This window comes from Erinaceus europaeus, chromosome 19 (genome assembly GCF_950295315.1).
Source record: "Erinaceus europaeus chromosome 19, mEriEur2.1, whole genome shotgun sequence".
Taxonomy (NCBI): domain Eukaryota; kingdom Metazoa; phylum Chordata; class Mammalia; order Eulipotyphla; family Erinaceidae; genus Erinaceus; species Erinaceus europaeus.
This window is the reverse complement of record NC_080180.1, coordinates 31,677,671-31,694,971: the sequence shown is the minus strand read 5'-3', so window position 1 is coordinate 31,694,971 and position 17,301 is coordinate 31,677,671. Positions and strand designations below refer to the sequence as shown.

Genomic DNA, 17,301 nt, shown 5'->3' with positions numbered 1-17,301 from the left:
CCTGGGCACAGATGTTCCCTGGAGTTCCTCCCACAGCAGGTAGAAGCCCCACCACTGGCTTTCACCTCCAAGTCTGGCTGCCAGTGTGTTGCTGGACCACAGTGGAGGGGCTACTGAGCCTTGATGGGTAAGATGCCTGATTCCCTACCCCACCCCCCTCTCATGTCCTCCCCCCTCCCTTTTCCCCTCAGAAAAGATGGTATTCTGAGAAGTGCACATTAAATTGAGGTGGAGAGAGGTGAGCAGACAGACCTCCTTTCTTTTCCCTGGCATAGAGAAGGGACTCTGGGCAGATATCGGGGTGAAGAAGGCATGCATAGATATACATGCCACCTCTCTCACTGGCCTGATACTGTTCCCAGTCCAGAAGCAGTTCCTAGGGCCAAGGCAGTGGGAGGCAATGTCTGAGCAAACAACACTGGCTTTCAAGAGTCCAGCCAATGGGGAGCCAAGCAAGGGACATGGTCATTGTTTCAAGGGGTGGGACTGTCAGTCTGACCTCTTGGTCAGTTCCCTCCCATCCAGGACTTTGCAGAGCCCAGAGAAGGCACCTGGAGCAGGAGGTTCTACTCCTATCTTTGACCAGGTGAGTATTCTTGGTACCTGGCTGGGTCTCTGTTTTGGTCTGCTCCCAGGCTCCCATTCTGATTTGGGTCATGGTTGCTTTGGAATTATCATTTATCCAGGTTTTTTTCTTTTTCTTTTTTCCTCCCCCCCCCCAACATACATCCTGGAAAACTGGCCTGGAGCCAGGAACAGAGTTTTTGCTTCAAGCTCACCTGTAATTGATTTTGGCCCCCTGAGCCCCAGAAGTTACAAACAAGCTATGGAGGGAGGAGGGTTGGAGAAGCCAAGTGGTTATGTGGTAGGAGCTGCCTGAGTGGGGAAGCTTTCTTCCTGCTTCTGCTCACCTGCACATAGGGAGGAAACCCACAGAGAGAAATCAATTGGCTTATAGTGTCAGACACACCTGACTGGTCAACCAGGAAACTCAAGGAGACAGAGAAACCAAGCTTAAAATCTGTACTGAGCTTTTTTTGGAGTGGGTTACTAGATCTCAGTTTGCCCTTTTGTGAATCTTAAAGGTTTCATAGCTTGGAGTTCTGAATACTGAGATTGACAGTCTCTATGCTTGGTTCATGAAGCTTCCAAATGACTTGAAGAGGGAAGATAGCAATTTTCCCACTTTGAACATGGCTAGCCCTGGGTGGGACTGTGGAGGAGGAAAGGGAGGATTGTCAGGTGGTGCATTGGGCTGGGAACTGAAAACCTAGACTTACTTGAAGGTTTTCCATTATCTCAATTGCCCCATCAGTGAGATAAGAGGATTCCCATGGTTCTTAAAGTACCCAGCTTCTGTGGGAATCTGACTTATGCTTTAGTTGCTCTAAACAGTCTCTTTGGTTCTGTGTATCCCCACCCTTTGACTCTTCCAGAAAGACAGCTGATTTCCCCATCTCCAGTCTCTTCCCCCAGAAGCCCAGGGCTAAAGGATTCAGATACACCCTGCCCTGCCCTTTTCTATTGCAAAGAAAAGCACCTGTGCTGGTCTGATAGCTGGGCCCTCTGAGTACAGGAACCAGACAAGGCCTCAGTGGATTTGGGAAATAAAATCTTCACTCTGCTGTCTAGCCCTAATGAGTGATGTCACTGAGAGACCCTGTGGCCAGGCTTGTGCTGGCTGGGAGGAAAATGGCACCTCAGTGACAACATTTGATTTTTTTTGTTTACTAATAAGATTGAGCCAATGTTTCTTTTCAGTGAGGTGTTTATTCATGTCTTTTGCCCAGTTTCTGAACTGATCATTCTCATATCACCAGGGATTTGTATTATTTATAGATTCTAGAACAAATAAATTTTAATTATGGAAGATTATATTTTACTTGATATCTATATTTTTATGATTGGAAAAGCAAAAAGCAGGCACTTCCTGAAGTGAGCTACCTTTTTTCTTATTTTCAGACTTACTTAAAAATTTTATTAGTGATTTTATAATGATTAACAAGATTATAGGATAAAAAGGGTACAAGTACATACAGTTCTCACCACCAGACTTTCATATCCTACCCCTTCATTGGAAGCTTCTTTATCCCTCTGGGGTTATGGACCAAAATTCCTCATGGGGAACAAGAGGAACAAGCTTCTCTACTGAACATAGGTGTTGACAGGTAGATCCATACCCCTGGCCTGTTTCTATCTTTCCCTAGTGGGGTAGGGCTCTGGAGAGGTGAGACTTCAGGACACATTGGTGAGGTCATCTGCCCAGGGAAGTCGGGATGGCATCATGGTAGCATCTGCAACTTTGTGGCTGAAAAGCAGTAAGATATAAAGCAGGACAATTTATTTAATAATCAGGAACCTAAAGGTCAGAATAGAGCAGACAGAACTAAGGGTCTTGATATAGGAACAAGCTAGGCAGTTTATTTTAGATATATTCCAAGGAGTCCATGGCGTTAGTCATTTTTGCCTGGGCCCAATAGCTGATATACAGGTGGGCTAAGAGTATTGTCTAGGAAGATGTTGCCAGAGTTGAAAATAGGACTAGAAAGCTAGATTAGGGCAGAGAGTAGCTCCCAAACATGAGGAAAGTTTATAAATACCATTAACGAAAAATAAATGAATAAGTAAATAAGTACCATTAACTGTTAACCCCATCAATCTTAGCTAGGGCCCATATCTATTTATATTTAGCACAGGAGCCTGTGTAACCTCTGCATCAAGTCTGAGCTCACATTCCATAGTCACAGATAGTAGGCTGCACTCATTGCAGGACCAGTCTTCCTTGAGTGACAGTATAAGTTGTCCAAGTCTCCTTTCAGAGAGTAGGGCAATCCCTACTATTTCTGTTCTATATTGATGATAAAGTTCTGTAGAAATGCACAAGAGGGCTTAGGATGATGTTCCTGATGGAGATAGCCAGTGATGGTGGAGAGAGGCATCTGTTAGAAGTCTAGGCCCATCATATCTATGTGGGAATCCAAGGATTCCCTGACTAGAGCCCCAGATGATGGATTGGCCTACTATTGACCAAAAAAAGGCCATCATTAAAGTGTGCCAATTTCTTGCCCTTAACCAACTTTTGAGGTCCTTACTTTATCTGATAAGGTTAGACTCAAGGTGGTTGAGTGCAGAGCACTGCTCTGTTGTCAGGAATCTAACTGGGATCTCAGGTATATAAACCTGATTATACTGCTGACTTATTTCTTTGGTCTCTGGTTATCTCTGTTGATCTAGCAAACATTAATATTTAATATATATATAAAACCTTTAATCTGTTGAGTGGAGGTGGCTGCCAATGGCAATATTCTGTCATTTAAAATGTACTTGGAATATTTTTCTAAGCAGACACCTTCTCCATACTACTTGCTTGCCCAGTGATACAGTAACAAAGGGAAGGTAGAATAAATTCATTATCCTATATTTACTATCATCTAGACATTATCTTTTAAATAAGTAAAATATTACTACTTAATAAGTTTATATGTATTAATTTATGTGATTCCATGGCACTTAATTTTTATTATTGAAATTAAATTGTCCCATTTTGGATGGAAACCTCATAAACTCTGCTACTATGTCCCCCTTTTTAAAACATGACTATTTATTTATTAGATACACAGAGAAATTGAGAGGGGAGGTGGAGATAGAAAGGGACACAGACACAGAGAGACACCTGCAGCCCTGCTTCAACACTTGTAAAGCTTTCTCCCTGCAGGTGGGGACAGGGGCTTGAACCTGTGTAGTTGTGTACTTTAATGTGTGCAATTAACTAGGTGTGCCACCACCATGCCCTATTGTTCTTTATAATACATGTCTGATCAGTTTTGCTTCTTTTTTTTGAATTTCTTTATTGGGGAGTTAGTGTTTTACATTTGACAGTAAATACAATAGTTTGTACATGCATAACATTTCCCAGTTTTCCATATAATAATACAACCACACTAGGTCCTCTGTCATCCTTTTTGGACTTGTATTCTCCCCCACGCCCAACCCAGAGTCTTTTACTTCGGTGCAATATGACAATTCCAGTTAGGTTCTACTTCTGTTTTCTCTTCTGAACTGGTTTTTCAACTTCTGCCTGAGAGTGAGGTCACCCCATATTCGTCCTTCTGTCTCTGACTTATTTCACTTAACATGATTTTTTCAAGCTCCATCCAAGATCTGCTGAAAGTGGTGAAGTCACAATTTTTATAGCTGAGTAGTATTCCATTGTGTATATATGCCACAACTTGCTCAGCCATCCATCTGTTGTTGGACACGTGGGTTGCTTCCAGGTTTTGGCTATGACAAATTGTGCTGCCAAGAACATATGTGTACACAGTTCTTTTTGGATGGGTGTGTTGGGTTCCTTAGGATTTATCTCCAGGAGAGGAATTGCAGGACAATAGGGTGGGTCCATTTCTATACTTCTGAGAGTTCTCCAGACTGTTCTCCACAGAGGCTGGACCAATTGACATTCCCACCAGCAGTGTAGGAGGGGTCCTTTGACCCCACACCCTCTCCAGCATTTGCTGCTGTTACCTTTTCTGATGTATGACATTCTCACAGGAGTGAAGTGGTATCTCATTGTTGTCTTTATTTGCATTTCTCTGACAATCAAAGGCTTGGAGCATTTTTTCATGTGTTTCTCAGCCTTTTGCATATTTTGTGTGGTGAATATTATGTCTATGTCCTCTCTTTATTTTTGGATGGGGTTACTTGTTTTCTTGTGGTTGAGTTTGGCAAGCTCTTTATATATTTTGGTTATTAGCTTCTTGTCTGATATATGGCATGTAAAGATCTTCTCCCATTCTGTGAGGGGTCTCTTGGTTTGGGCTGTGGTTTCTTTTGCTGTGCAGAAGCTTTTTAATTTGATGTAGTCCCATAGGTTTATACTTGCCTTAGTCTTCTTTGTAATTGGATTCGTTTCATTGAAGATGTCTTTAAAATGAATGCGGAAAAGAGTTCTGCCAATATTTTCCTCTAAGTATCTGATAGTTTCTGGTCTAACATTGAAGTCCTTGATCCACTTGGAACTTACTTTTGTATTTAGTGAAATATAGTGTTTGGTTTCATTCTTCTGCATGTTTCAACCCATTTTTTCCAACACCATTTGCTGAAGAGACTCATCTTTCCCCATTTAATAGTCTGGGCACCTTTGTCAAGGATTATATGTCCATAGGTGTGGGGGCTTACTTCTGGGCTCTCAATTCTACTCCACTGGTCAGTGTGTCTATTCTTGTTCCAGTACCAAGCAATTTTGATGACAATGGCCCTATAACACAACTTGAGATCTGGGAGTGTGATGCTTCCAGTTCTGTTCTTTCTTCTCAAGATTGTTTTGGCAATTCTAGGTCTTTTCTGGTTCCAGATAAACATTTGTAGCATTTGTTCTATTCTAAAAAATATGGTTGGGATCTTGATGGGGATAGTTTTGCTTCTTTTTTGACAAAGTATTTTTGTTTCATCTTGTACATACATCACAGATATAGATCAACAATTTAAGAAACCTTGGTTCTTTTCAATAGGAAAAGATAACTAAAAACTATAGTCTTACTGTTAATAACAATTTTTTTCTGGTGATGCTGGAGGTTGAACCTGGGACCTTGGAGCATCAGGCATAGCTAACAATGCTTTTTAAAGCATTACAGCACCTCTTTTATTGTTTTTTTAAATAGTGTTAAAGTGTGATCTTGCTTTTAGAAATTATCTGTGATGGTTCATTACTTTCTTTCACCTCCATTTTATTTGTTTTGTTGGATTTGGATTCAGTGCTTCACAGTTTCTTTTTCAGAAAAATACTTTGACCCCTCTCTCATCTCTCTTCTCTACTCTCCTCTCCTCTTCTCCCCTTTCTCTCTCTCTCTCTCTCTCTCTCTCTTTTTCTCTCTCTCCCTCAAAACACTGCTCATCTCCACCACTTGGTGGTACTGGGGATTGAACCTGGGACCTCAAAGCCTAAGGCTGAAAGTCTTTTGTATAAACATTATGCTCCGGTCTGCTCCAGCTCCTTCAGTTATTAATGTATTTCCCGAAGCTCTGTCATAGTTAGATTGGGCAAAGTTCCTCGTAGTTTCAGATGTTGTTTCAAATTCACTTGTCATGATTTCCAGTGTGCTTTTGTTGACTATTAATGCCATTTCTTGTGCTCCAGTCTATCAGAATCTTGTTGTTTCCCTTTGCTTTATTCTGTGCACATATTGATATCATGTTGCTCTTATGGTAGTTGATTTTTCTCCATCTTTGTTTACTTTTTTGTAATTCAGTGATTGTGGGGGTCCCTTATCACTTAGCTTGTTACAAATGTTACCCATGAATTTTACTTTGTTATCTACTCTATGTAAGACTCAAGGAGAAACCAGAGGGCTCTGAACCCAATTCCACTAGGACTAGCATTTGACACCAGGAATCTTGTTTTTACACCAGCACTGAAATGGAAGCAAGTCTGGAAAACAACAGAGGAATCCAGGCACTGTTCCTCTTATCCAAGGGAGAAGAGGAAAGAAAGGAAGTACACTTGGAAGTAGTAATAGGCGTAGTTGTGCCCTAGAAAGGAAATGAAGGCAGGACCATTAAAAAATGAGCAAAAAAAAAAAAAAGAAGAAAGAAAAAGAAAAGAAAGTTTTCTCTCTTCCTCTTTTTGTGTAGATATATATATATATATTTTCAAATATTTTATTTATTTATTTATTTATTCCCTTTTGTTGCCCTTGTTGTTTTATTGTTGTAGTTATTATTGTTGTTGTCGTTGTTGGATAGGACAGAAAGAAATGGAGAGAGGAGGGGAAGACAGAGAGGAGGAGAGAAAGATAGACACCTGCAGACCTGCTTCACCGCCTGTGAAGCGACTCCCCTGCAGGTGGGGAGCCGGGGTTCGAACCGGGATCCTTATGCCAGTCCTTGTGCTTTGCGCCACCTGCGCTTAACCCACTGTGCTACAGCCCGACTCCCAATAGATATATATTTTATAAAGTCAGTCCATATCTGTGATTTTGAGAGGACTACAGCAGTTTCCAATGGAAGGGGTGGGGATACAGAACTCTAGTGGTGGGGTCTGTATAAAATTATACTCCTATTATCTTATAATTTTATAAATAAATATTAAATCACTAATACAATGGCATAAAGGGAAAATGAGATTCAAAAAGCACTTGGTGAGCATCTTGCTAGAATGTTAAATTTTTTGTTTACAAGATTATAAGATTATAGTTTCTTGTATTTTATTATTATAAATCATTTTAATATATACTTTTTATCTAGAAGAAAATATTTTTCTTTTTTTTTTATTGTGCCTGCTCCCAGACTGCAATTTTTATTTATCAGTTAACACATAAGAGAATGAACCAGAGCATCCCTCTGGTGCTCCACCCACTGAGCCACCTCCAGGTACTCCACCACCACCACCAAATCTTATATTGCTGTAGCATAAGGGCACCATGCCGGCCCTCGCACTACTCTGCTTATTTATTGGTGTGGCTTCCTAATCAGCTTCTATGGGCTGATATTTCTTCTGCCAGAAAGGCCAGTCTCAGTAGGGCTAGGGCTTCTGATGGGGTATTTTTTACCTGTGAAGCCACACTCTAACAGTGTCATACTATCCTCAAGGAGCTGGTCATTCTTAAATAGTTTATGTTCTCTGGGCGGCTGCTTAAGGATGCCCTCAATGATGCGCTTCAGCTCAAACACGTTGCTGTTTTCCTTGGCATCTGTGAAGATGGTAGTCTTCCTACACTAGATCATGAGGAAAATGTCCATTTGATAGTCTGTTCCAGAGAGGCTCATTGTTGAACTATAGCACAGCAGTTGTCTCTTCTCCTTAGTGACTCCACCTGTCATCCTTTGGTCCTTGGAAACATTGAGAAAAAGAACTCAAAAAAGTTCCCTGCAGATCTGGTTGCTGCCACAAAGGGTTCAAAGGCAAGTCATCCAATTACATATAGAAGACTAGTTGGCTTTATCAAAGAACTCACTATCTCCAACTAGCAAGTAGAAAGACATTCAGAAGAAAATATTTCTAAGAGACAGCTCACCCAGTAGGGAGCATGCCCTGCCATGCGCATGACCCAGGCTTGAACCCTGGAGCTTCCCCAATCCTGTTTCTCTCCCTCTCTATATAACTCTCTTTATCTTTCATAAAAATGAATGAAAAGGGGGCTGGGCTATGGTGCACCAGGTTAAGTGGACATGGTGTGAAGCTATAGGACCAGCGTCAAGTCCCATTTAGAGTAGGTGGCTTCCTACCTGCAGGGGGCGTCGCCTCACAAGTGGTGAAGCAGGTTTGCAGGTGTCTTTCTCTCCCCCTCTATCTTCCCCCTCCTCTTCCAATTTCTCTCTGTCCTGTCCAACAACAACAACAAAAATGAAACAGAAAAAAAAAATGACCACCAGGAACAGTGGATTTGTAGTGCAGGCACTGACTCTCATCAATAACACTGGAGGCAAAAATATAAAGAATGAAAAGTCCAGTCCTTGAGTGCTGAAAGTATGTGAGTCACCAGTGTTACAGATACAATATATATGTAACATATATATAATACAATATATTGTATTACATACATACAACAATATATATGTTGTCAGAAATAGAAGTTTTAGTAATATATGTGACATATATTTTCTCCAATTATGTGATTTGTTTATTAGTCTACCTTCTGTTTTTGATAAACATATATTCTTAAGTATTACAATTGAATTTATAGTTTTCTTTGACAGGGAGTATAGTTTGGTATCTTAGTTAAGAAACTTCTCTATTCTAAAATAATATAGTTTTATATATGTTTTTCTCAAATATGCTATACTTGCCTTTTTTCTTTTTCTTTTCTTTTCTTTTTTTTTTTTTTTGCCTCCAGGGTTATCGCTGGGGATTGGTGACTGCACCATGAATCCACTGCTCCTGGAGACCATTTTTTCCCCTTTTGTTCTCCTTGTCATTGTTATTGTTGGCCATTGATATTGTTTGAGAGGACAGAGAAAAATCAAGGGAGGAGGGGAGGCAGGGGTGGGGGTTGAGGGGGAGAAGGATATATACCTGGCAAGCTTGCTTCGCTGCTTGGGAGGTGACGCCCTTGCAGGTGGGGAGCCGGGGGCTCGAACCAAGATTCTTATTTATTTATTTATTTTAAAAAGGAGGCATTAACAAAACCATAGGATAGGAGGGATACAACTCCACACAATTCCCACCACCAGATCTCTATATCCCACCCCCTCTCCTGATAGCTTTCCCGTTCTCTATCCCTCTGGGAGTATGGACCCAAGGTCAATGTGGGTTGCAGAAGGTGGAAGGTCTGGCTTCTGTAATTGCTTTCCCACTGAATATAGGCGTTGACTGGTAGGTCCACACTCCCAGTCTGCCTCTCTCTTTCCCTAGTATAGTGAGTCTCTGGGGAAGCAGAGCTCCAGGACACATTGATGGGGTCATCTGTCCAGGGAAGTCTGGTTGCCATCATGATGGCATCTGGAACCTGGTGGCTGAAAAGAGAATTAATATACAAAGCCAAACAAATTGTTGAACAATTATGGACTTAAAGGCTGGAATAGTGCAGATGAAGTATTGGGGGGTACTCACTGTGGACTATTGTGTAATTTTGCTTTTGGGTATATATTTTGTCCTAGTTTATGGATACGTGTGAACATATGCCCTATCTCATGGGACCTGGTCTATATCTAGGTTTTGGGACTTTGTTAGGAAGTGAACCACCTGGAAGGGAATTAGAGAATACTATGAAAGGAAAGATCTCACCCAAGTAATGAAGCTGAAGGGTTGTCATTCCACACTTTAAGTCTCTGGACACAGTCTGAAGTGAAGCATGCTGAGGTGGCACTCGTTGTGTTGATTAGGTTGTGATCAGTGGATGCAATATTATTTGATATGAAATGAGAGAAGCATGTAGGAAAGTGCACCCCACCCTAAGGTTCCAGGACTGGGGGAAATATAGGCTCTATAGTGAAAATATAAGGTTCCTGCTGTCTTAGGGTTCAAGAAGACAGTGGATTGTTACTGTTATCATCACATTATTTGGTAATTGGGTTAACTTTGAAAAGTTCCTTTGTTAGAATTTATAATACCCAACATCTTGTATATAGCTGTGCCACTAGTTGCTTCTGTTCTACCTGGTCTAGACTTTTGAGAGAGTCAACATATCAAAGACTCAGCCTATGTATTAGAAAGATTCAGCCTGTGCTTTAAAAAGATCGAGACATACAATCAATTTTCCCCCTCTCATATTAATTAAATAATGATTATATGACTACAGTTTAATAGGAGTGTACATAAACACCATTCTCACCACCAAAAGACTGTGTCCCATCCCACCCCCCCATTCCTCCCTGCTGCCCTGGGAAGCCAAATGTCCACCCTCCCCCTCACCACAGGGTTTTTACTTTGGTGCCCTACTCTCAATTTAATCAGATCCTGCTTTTAGTTTCCCTTTCTGTTCTTCTTTTTCAACTTCTGAGTGGGGTCATCCCATACTCATCTTTATCTTTCTGACTTAGCTCACTTAACATAATTCATTCTAGCTCCATCCAAGATGGGTCAGAGAAGGTGGGTTCATTGTTCTTAATAACTGTGTAGTATTCCATTGTGTATGTATACCACAGCTTTCTCAGCCACTCATCTGTTGTTGGGCACCTGGGTTGCTTCCAGGTTTTAGCTATTATGATGCATTGGATCAACCTTCCCGTGGTGCATCTCGTGAGTACCCATTCATTGGGGAAACTGACGATCCTTCCTAGCCGACTGAATCCACATGGATCCCAGTCACTTTCAAAGCCAGAAACAAGCAGCTCCTGCCAGCTTTCAAGCTGTTGGTCCTGCTCTTCGAGTCCTCCAACTTAATGTTGAGGTGCTGTCCTTTGCCAAATGCGTTCTTATTGGTCAATTGGCGATTCAGCATCAGGCAGATATTATCTGCCTACAAGAAACACATATAGCAGTCGATGAAACTGCTCGATTCACCATCAGTGGATTCGATTTAATATGCTATAATCTCCATCCTAAACACGGCCAAGCCATCTACGCCAAATCGTGTCTTGCGGACGTTTACCATACGGCCTCTTCGACCTTCTACGACTCCATTACTATTGGAACTATTCAGCTCGTCAACGTATATAAGCCTCCCAGTGCCTCATGGGATAATGAGGTCCTGCCTAGCCCGAATCACCCAGCCGTTTACCTTGGAGACTTTAATAGTCATCACCAAGACTGGGGATATTCCTCCACTCGTGCTGACGGCTCTGTCTTAGCCGACTGGGCTTCAGCGAATGACCTCTCCCTATTATACGATCCCAAACAGCCAGGCTCTTTTCACAGTGCTAGATGGAATAAAGACTCGTCACCTGACCTGTGCTGGATTAGCACAGTCAACGGCCAAGCCTTTCCTGCTACGAGACAAGTTCTCAAGATCTTCCTGCACAATCATCACCGCCCAGCTATCATCCACATTGGTCTCCAGCTCCCACTGATTCTGTGCTTGGAGAAACTAAGATGGAACTTTCGAAAAGCAAACTGACGTCTGTTCAGTGATCTTACCAACAAATCTATTCCTGCAATTCCAATTAACTCTATCCCCTCTGAAGATTCCTACAGGCGCTTCCGCCAAGCCATCTTCAAAGCAGCTTCCCAAGCCAATCCTCGTGGGAGATGTGCTAACTATACGCCTTGTCTTGATGCTGAATGTGAGCAATTACTAAAGCAGTATGATGAGTCGGGCGACCCAGATGTGGCCGACCATCTCATTGCCTCCCTGGATGCAGCACGCCAAGCCCGCTGGCAACAACTCACGGAAAGTCTGAACTTCACCCACTCAAGTAGGAAGGCCTGGAAGCTTCTTCACAGACTGGGTGCTGGTAGCCAACCCCCTGCCGTCTCCCATCCTCCCGTATCTCCAAACTCAGTGGCCAGTCACCTAACTCAAGTTGGACGTGCTAAGATCAACCCAGTCTGGAAAAGATAAATTTCCCATGAGTGGTCATCCCACTTCCGGTTATCTTGTCCATCTCCAAAAATCTCTCCCTTTACACTGTCTGAACTGGAAGATGCTTTGAAGAGGGTTAAACCGGGAACAGCTGCTGGCTATGATAACATCACCCCAGAACTCATTCTTAACCTGGGCCCCACAGCAAAGAAGTGGCTCACTTCATTCCTGTCCCACATCTTGGAATCTGAGTCTATGCCCAAAGTTTGGCGTTGTGCAAAGATTATAGCGGTTTTGAAACCAAAGAAAGACCCAACACTGGCCGCCAGCTATAAACCAATTTCTCTCCCCTCCGTGTGTTACAAACTCCTTGAGAGGCTGCTTCTGTCACGTATTTCTCATCTTACAGAGAAATTCCTATCACCCGCCCAGGCTGGTTTCCGCCCAGGATGATCTACCTGCGAACAAGCCCTGGCCCTCTCAACTTACATTGAAAATGGATTCCAGAAGAATTTAAAGACGGGTGCTGTCTTTGTTGATCTCACAGCAGCCTATGACATGGTCTGGCACCGTGGTCTCCTGGTCAAGATCTCAAGATGCCTGCCTCCATGGGTGGCCAACACTATATCGTTTCTTCTCCAAAACAGAAGATTCCGGGTACATCTGGGTGACAAGTCTAGCAGATGGAGACTTGTCTCAAGTGGCCTCCCCCAGGGCTCTGTTCTGGCTCCTACGCTATTTAATATTTACATCAATGACCTTCCAGAAACTTCTTCAAGGAAGTTCATCTACGCCGATGACATCTGCTGTGCAACTCAGGCATCAAAGTTCGACATCCTTGAGGAAACACGAAAGACATGTCTCTGATATCTGATTACTGTAAAAAATGGCGACTAATTCCTAGCACTGCAAAAATGGTATCATCTGTTTTCCATCTACACCATGCCTCGGCCTCACGTGAGCTTAATGTGCAGCTTGGCAATACGAGAATCTGGCATGAAGCCCAGCCAGTCTATCTTGGCATTACTCTCGATCGCACTCTGTCATTTCACAAACATCTCATAAAAACTGCAGCAAAGGTGGGCACGAGGAATAACATCATTGCAAGACTGGCCAGCTCCTCATGGGGCACGAGCGCTTCCACACTACGATCATCTCTGGCATTATGCTATTCCACTGCAGAATACTGTGCCCCAGTATGGTTCCGTAGCCCCCATGTCCACTTGGTCGATTCCAAATTATATTCCTCCATGAGGATAATTTCTGGAACCATCCGTTCCACCCCGGTTCCATGGCTGCCAGTTCTTAGCAACATCGCCCTGCCAGATATTCGTTGGGATGCGGCATCATCTAAGTTCATTTCCCATATCTATGCTCGACCGGACCTGCCAATATACGCGGATATCTTCGCCCACCCTGTCCAACGCTTGACGTCTCGTCACCCAATCTGGTCCCCTATGCCTACACTGAACTTCTCTGTTCCAGTCTCTTGGAAACAGAGCTGGCAGTCAGCTGAGGTAAAGAACAAACACCTCATCACAGACCCCTGCAAGCGTCAACCCGGCTTTGACCTAGCACGTTATGATTGGGCCCTCCTCAATCGCTATCGAACAGGCCATGGCCAGTGCGCCGCTATGTTCCATCGCTGGGGAGCCAGAGACCACCCAAACTGCCCCTGCGGCTACAGACAGACTATGACCCACATAGTCAACGACTGCCACCTCTCCAGATTCAAAGGAGGTCTCGAAACTTTACATCAGGCTCAACCTGATGCTGTTGACTGGCTACGGAAGAAGGGCAAACGCTAGAAGAAGAAGAAGCTATTATGAATTATGCTGCTATGAACATAGGTATTCACATATCTCTTTGGTTGGGCATTATGTAATCCTTGGTGGATATCCCCAGTAGAGGAATTACTGGGTCATATGGAAGGTCCATGTCTAACCTTGTGAGAGTTCTCCAGACTGCTCTCCAGAGAGGTTGGACCAATTTCCATTCCCACCAGCAGTGCAGAGGGGTTCCTCTGTCCCCACAGCCTCTCCAGCATTTGTTGCTGCTGTCCTTTTTGATGTATGCCATTCTCACAGGAGTGAGGTGGTAGGTATCTCAATGTTGTCTTTATTTGCATTTATCTGACAATCAGCGACCTGCAGCAGTTTTTCAAATGTTTGTTAGCTTTTATCCTCTGCCCATTTTTGGATGGGGTCATTTGTTTTTTTGGTGCTAAGTTTGCTGAGCTCTTTGTATATTTTGGTTATTATTCTCTTGTCTGATGTAGGTCATGTGAAGATCTTCTCCCATTCTGTGAGGGCTCTCTTTGTTTGTGTGATAGTTTCTTTGGCTGTGCAGAAGCTTTTCAATTTGATGTAGTCCCATTGGTTTGTTTCTGCTTTAGTCTTCCTTGCAACTGGGTTTGATTCCTCAAAGATGTCCTTGAGGTTTAGGTAGGGAAGTGTTCCACCAGTGTTTTCCTCTAAGTATTTGATAGTTTCTGGTCTAACACCCAGGTCCTTGATCCATTTGGAGTTGATTTTTGTTTCTGGTGAGATAAGGTGGTTCAGTATCATTCTTCTGCATGCTTCAACACAGTTTTCCCAGCACCATTTATTGAAGAGAGTTTCATTCCTCCATTTAATACATTGGGCCCCCTTATCAAAGATTAGATGTCCATAGGTGTGGGGGTTTAGTTCTGGGCTTTCAATTTTGTTCCACTGGTCTGTGTGCCTATTTTTGTTCCAGTACCAGGCTGTTTTGATGATGATGGCCTTATAATATAGTTTCAGATCTGGCAGGGTGATGCCTCCATTTCTGTTTCTTTTCTTCAAGATGGTTTTGGCAATTGTACGTGTTTTCTGGTCCATATAAATGATTGTAGTGTTTGTTCTATTCTCTTAAAGAAGCTTGGTGGAACTTTGATGGGTATCACACTAAATTTGTATATGGCTCTGGGGATAATATTCATTTTGATGACATATATTCTTCCAATCCATGATCATGGGATGTCTTTCCATTCTTGGTATCAGTTTCTATTTCCTTGAATAGTAACTCATAGTTTTCAGTATACAAGTCTTTCACTTCTTTGTTCAGCATTATTCCTAGGTATTTCACTGATTTTGCTGCAACAGTGAATGGGAGTGATTTATGCATGTCTTCTGCTTCAGATTTAGTGTTTGCATAAAGAAATGCCACTGATTTTTTGTACATTGATTTTGTAGCCTGACACCTTGCTATATTGCCTGATAACTTCAAGTAGTTTTCGTCTGGATTCTTTAGGTTTTTCTGTGTATACTAGCATATCATCTGCAAATTTTGAGAGCTTGACTTCTTTTCTTCCAATCTGTATTCCTTTAATTTCTTTCTCTTGCTTGATTGCTATGGTGAGAACTGCCAATGGTATGTTGAAGAGTAGTGGTGATAGTGGACAGCCCTGTCTATTCTTCGATCTGAGGGGGAATGTTTTCAGCTTCTGTCCATTGAGTATAATGTTGGCTGTATGTTTGCTATGTATGGATTTCACTATCTTGAGGAATTTCCTGTATATTCCCATTTTTTGTAGAGTTTTGAGCATGAATGGGTGTTGGATTTTGTCAAAGGCTTTCTCTGCATCTATTTAGATAATCATGTGGTTTTTGGCTTTGCTTTTATTGATGTGGTGAATGACATTGATTGACTTACGGATGTTGAACCAGCCTTGCATTCCTGGGATAAATCCCAGTTGGTCGTGATGAACAATCTTTATGATATACTGCTGTATTCAATTGGCCAAGATCTTGTTTAATATTTTGGCATCTATGTTCATTAGAGATATTGGTCTGTAGTTTTCCTTTTTTACTGTGTCCTTATCTGCTTTTGGTATCAGGGTGATGCTGGCTTCATAAAAGGTGGAAGGGAGTGTTCCTGTTTCTTTGATCTTATGGTAAATATTTAGAAGTATAGGTATTAACTGTATCCTGAAGGTTTTGTACAATTCGTTTGTGAAGCCATCTAGTCCAGGACTTTTGTTGTTGGGGAGTTTCGATTTCTTTGTCAGTGATTGGTATATTTAGGTTTTGTAGTTCTTCTTGGTTCAGTTTTGGAAGGGCATATGTTTCTAAGAAGTCTTCCATTTCTTCCAGATTTTCTAGCTTGGTGACATATAGTTCTTCATAGAAGTTTCACATGATTTTCTGGATTTCTGTGATGTCAGTTGCGATATCTCCTCTATCATTTACATAATAAATAAATAAAAATATTATCATTTACATAATAAATAAAATTCTATTAATTTGAATGTTCTCCCTTTTTTAATTTTTTTTATTTTTATAATTTTTTATTTAAGAAAGGATTAGTGAACAAAAACATAAGGTAGAAGGGGTACAACTCCACACAATTCCCACCACCCAATCCCCATAATCCCCCCCCTGCCATGGTAGCTTTCCCATTCTCTAGCCCTCTGGGAGCATGGACACAGGGTCGTTGAGGATTGCAGAAGGTAGAAGGTCTGGCTTCTGTAATTGCTTCCCCGCTGAACATGGGCGTTGATTGGTCGGTCCATACTCCCAGTCTGCCTCTCTCTTTCCCTAGTAAGGTGTGTCTCTGGGGAAGCTGAGCTCCAGGACACATTGGTGGGGTCTTCAATCCAGGGAAGCCTAGCCAGCATCCTGGTGGCATCTGGAACCTGGTGATTGAAAAGAGAGTTAACATATGAGGCCAAACAATTTGTTGAGCAATCATGGATCCCAAGCTTGGAATAGTGGAGAGGAAGTGTTAGGAAGGTACTCACTGCAAACTCTAGTGTACTTCTGCTTTCAGGTATATATTTTGCAATAGTTTATGGATACGTGTGCACATAAGCTCTCTCTCACAGAAACTGGTGTATATCTAGATTATGGGACTTTGTTAGAAAGTGAACTACCTGAGATGAAATTAGAGTGTACTATAAAAGGAAAGGTCTCACCCGAGTAATGAAGTTGAAGGGTTGTCATTCCACACGTGAAGTCTCTGGATACAGTCTGAGGTGAAGCATATTGAGGTGGCAATCGTTGCTTTGGTTAGGTTGTGATCGGCGGATGCAATATTATTTGGTTTGGATTGGGAGATGCATACAGGAAAGTGGGCCCTATCCAAGGGTTCCAGGACTGGGGGAAGTAGGGGCTCTAGGTAAAGATGTGAGGTTCCTGCTGTCTTAGGGTTCAAAAAGACAATCGATAGTTAATATTATCATCACTTTATTTGTTAATTGGGTTAACTTTGAAAAGTCCCTTTGTTATGGTTTGCTGTACAGTACCCAGTATCTTGTATATAGCTGTGCTATTGGATGCTTCTAATCTACTTGGTCTAGGCTTTTGAGAGAGTCCGCATATCAAATACACAGCCTATATATTAAAAAGATTCAGTTTGTCTTTTGAGAAACTTTGAGACATACAAT

The 17,301-nt window shown here is 42.1% G+C and overlaps 1 protein-coding gene across 3 annotated transcripts in view; it reads left to right on the top strand.

Annotated features, from left to right (window-relative positions):
• Window positions 1-462: 462 nt before the first annotated feature.
• Window positions 463-17,301, top strand: part of PEBP4 (phosphatidylethanolamine binding protein 4) — a 304,246-nt gene continuing 287,407 nt past the window's right edge. The window contains exon 1 of one of the 3 annotated variants that reach the window (XM_060178829.1): window positions 463-586. The gene's annotated coding sequence lies outside the window, so the exon portion shown is untranslated. The remainder of the gene's footprint in view (window positions 587-17,301) is intronic. The other 2 variants (XM_060178832.1, XM_007529151.3) reach the window with 2 other exon arrangements.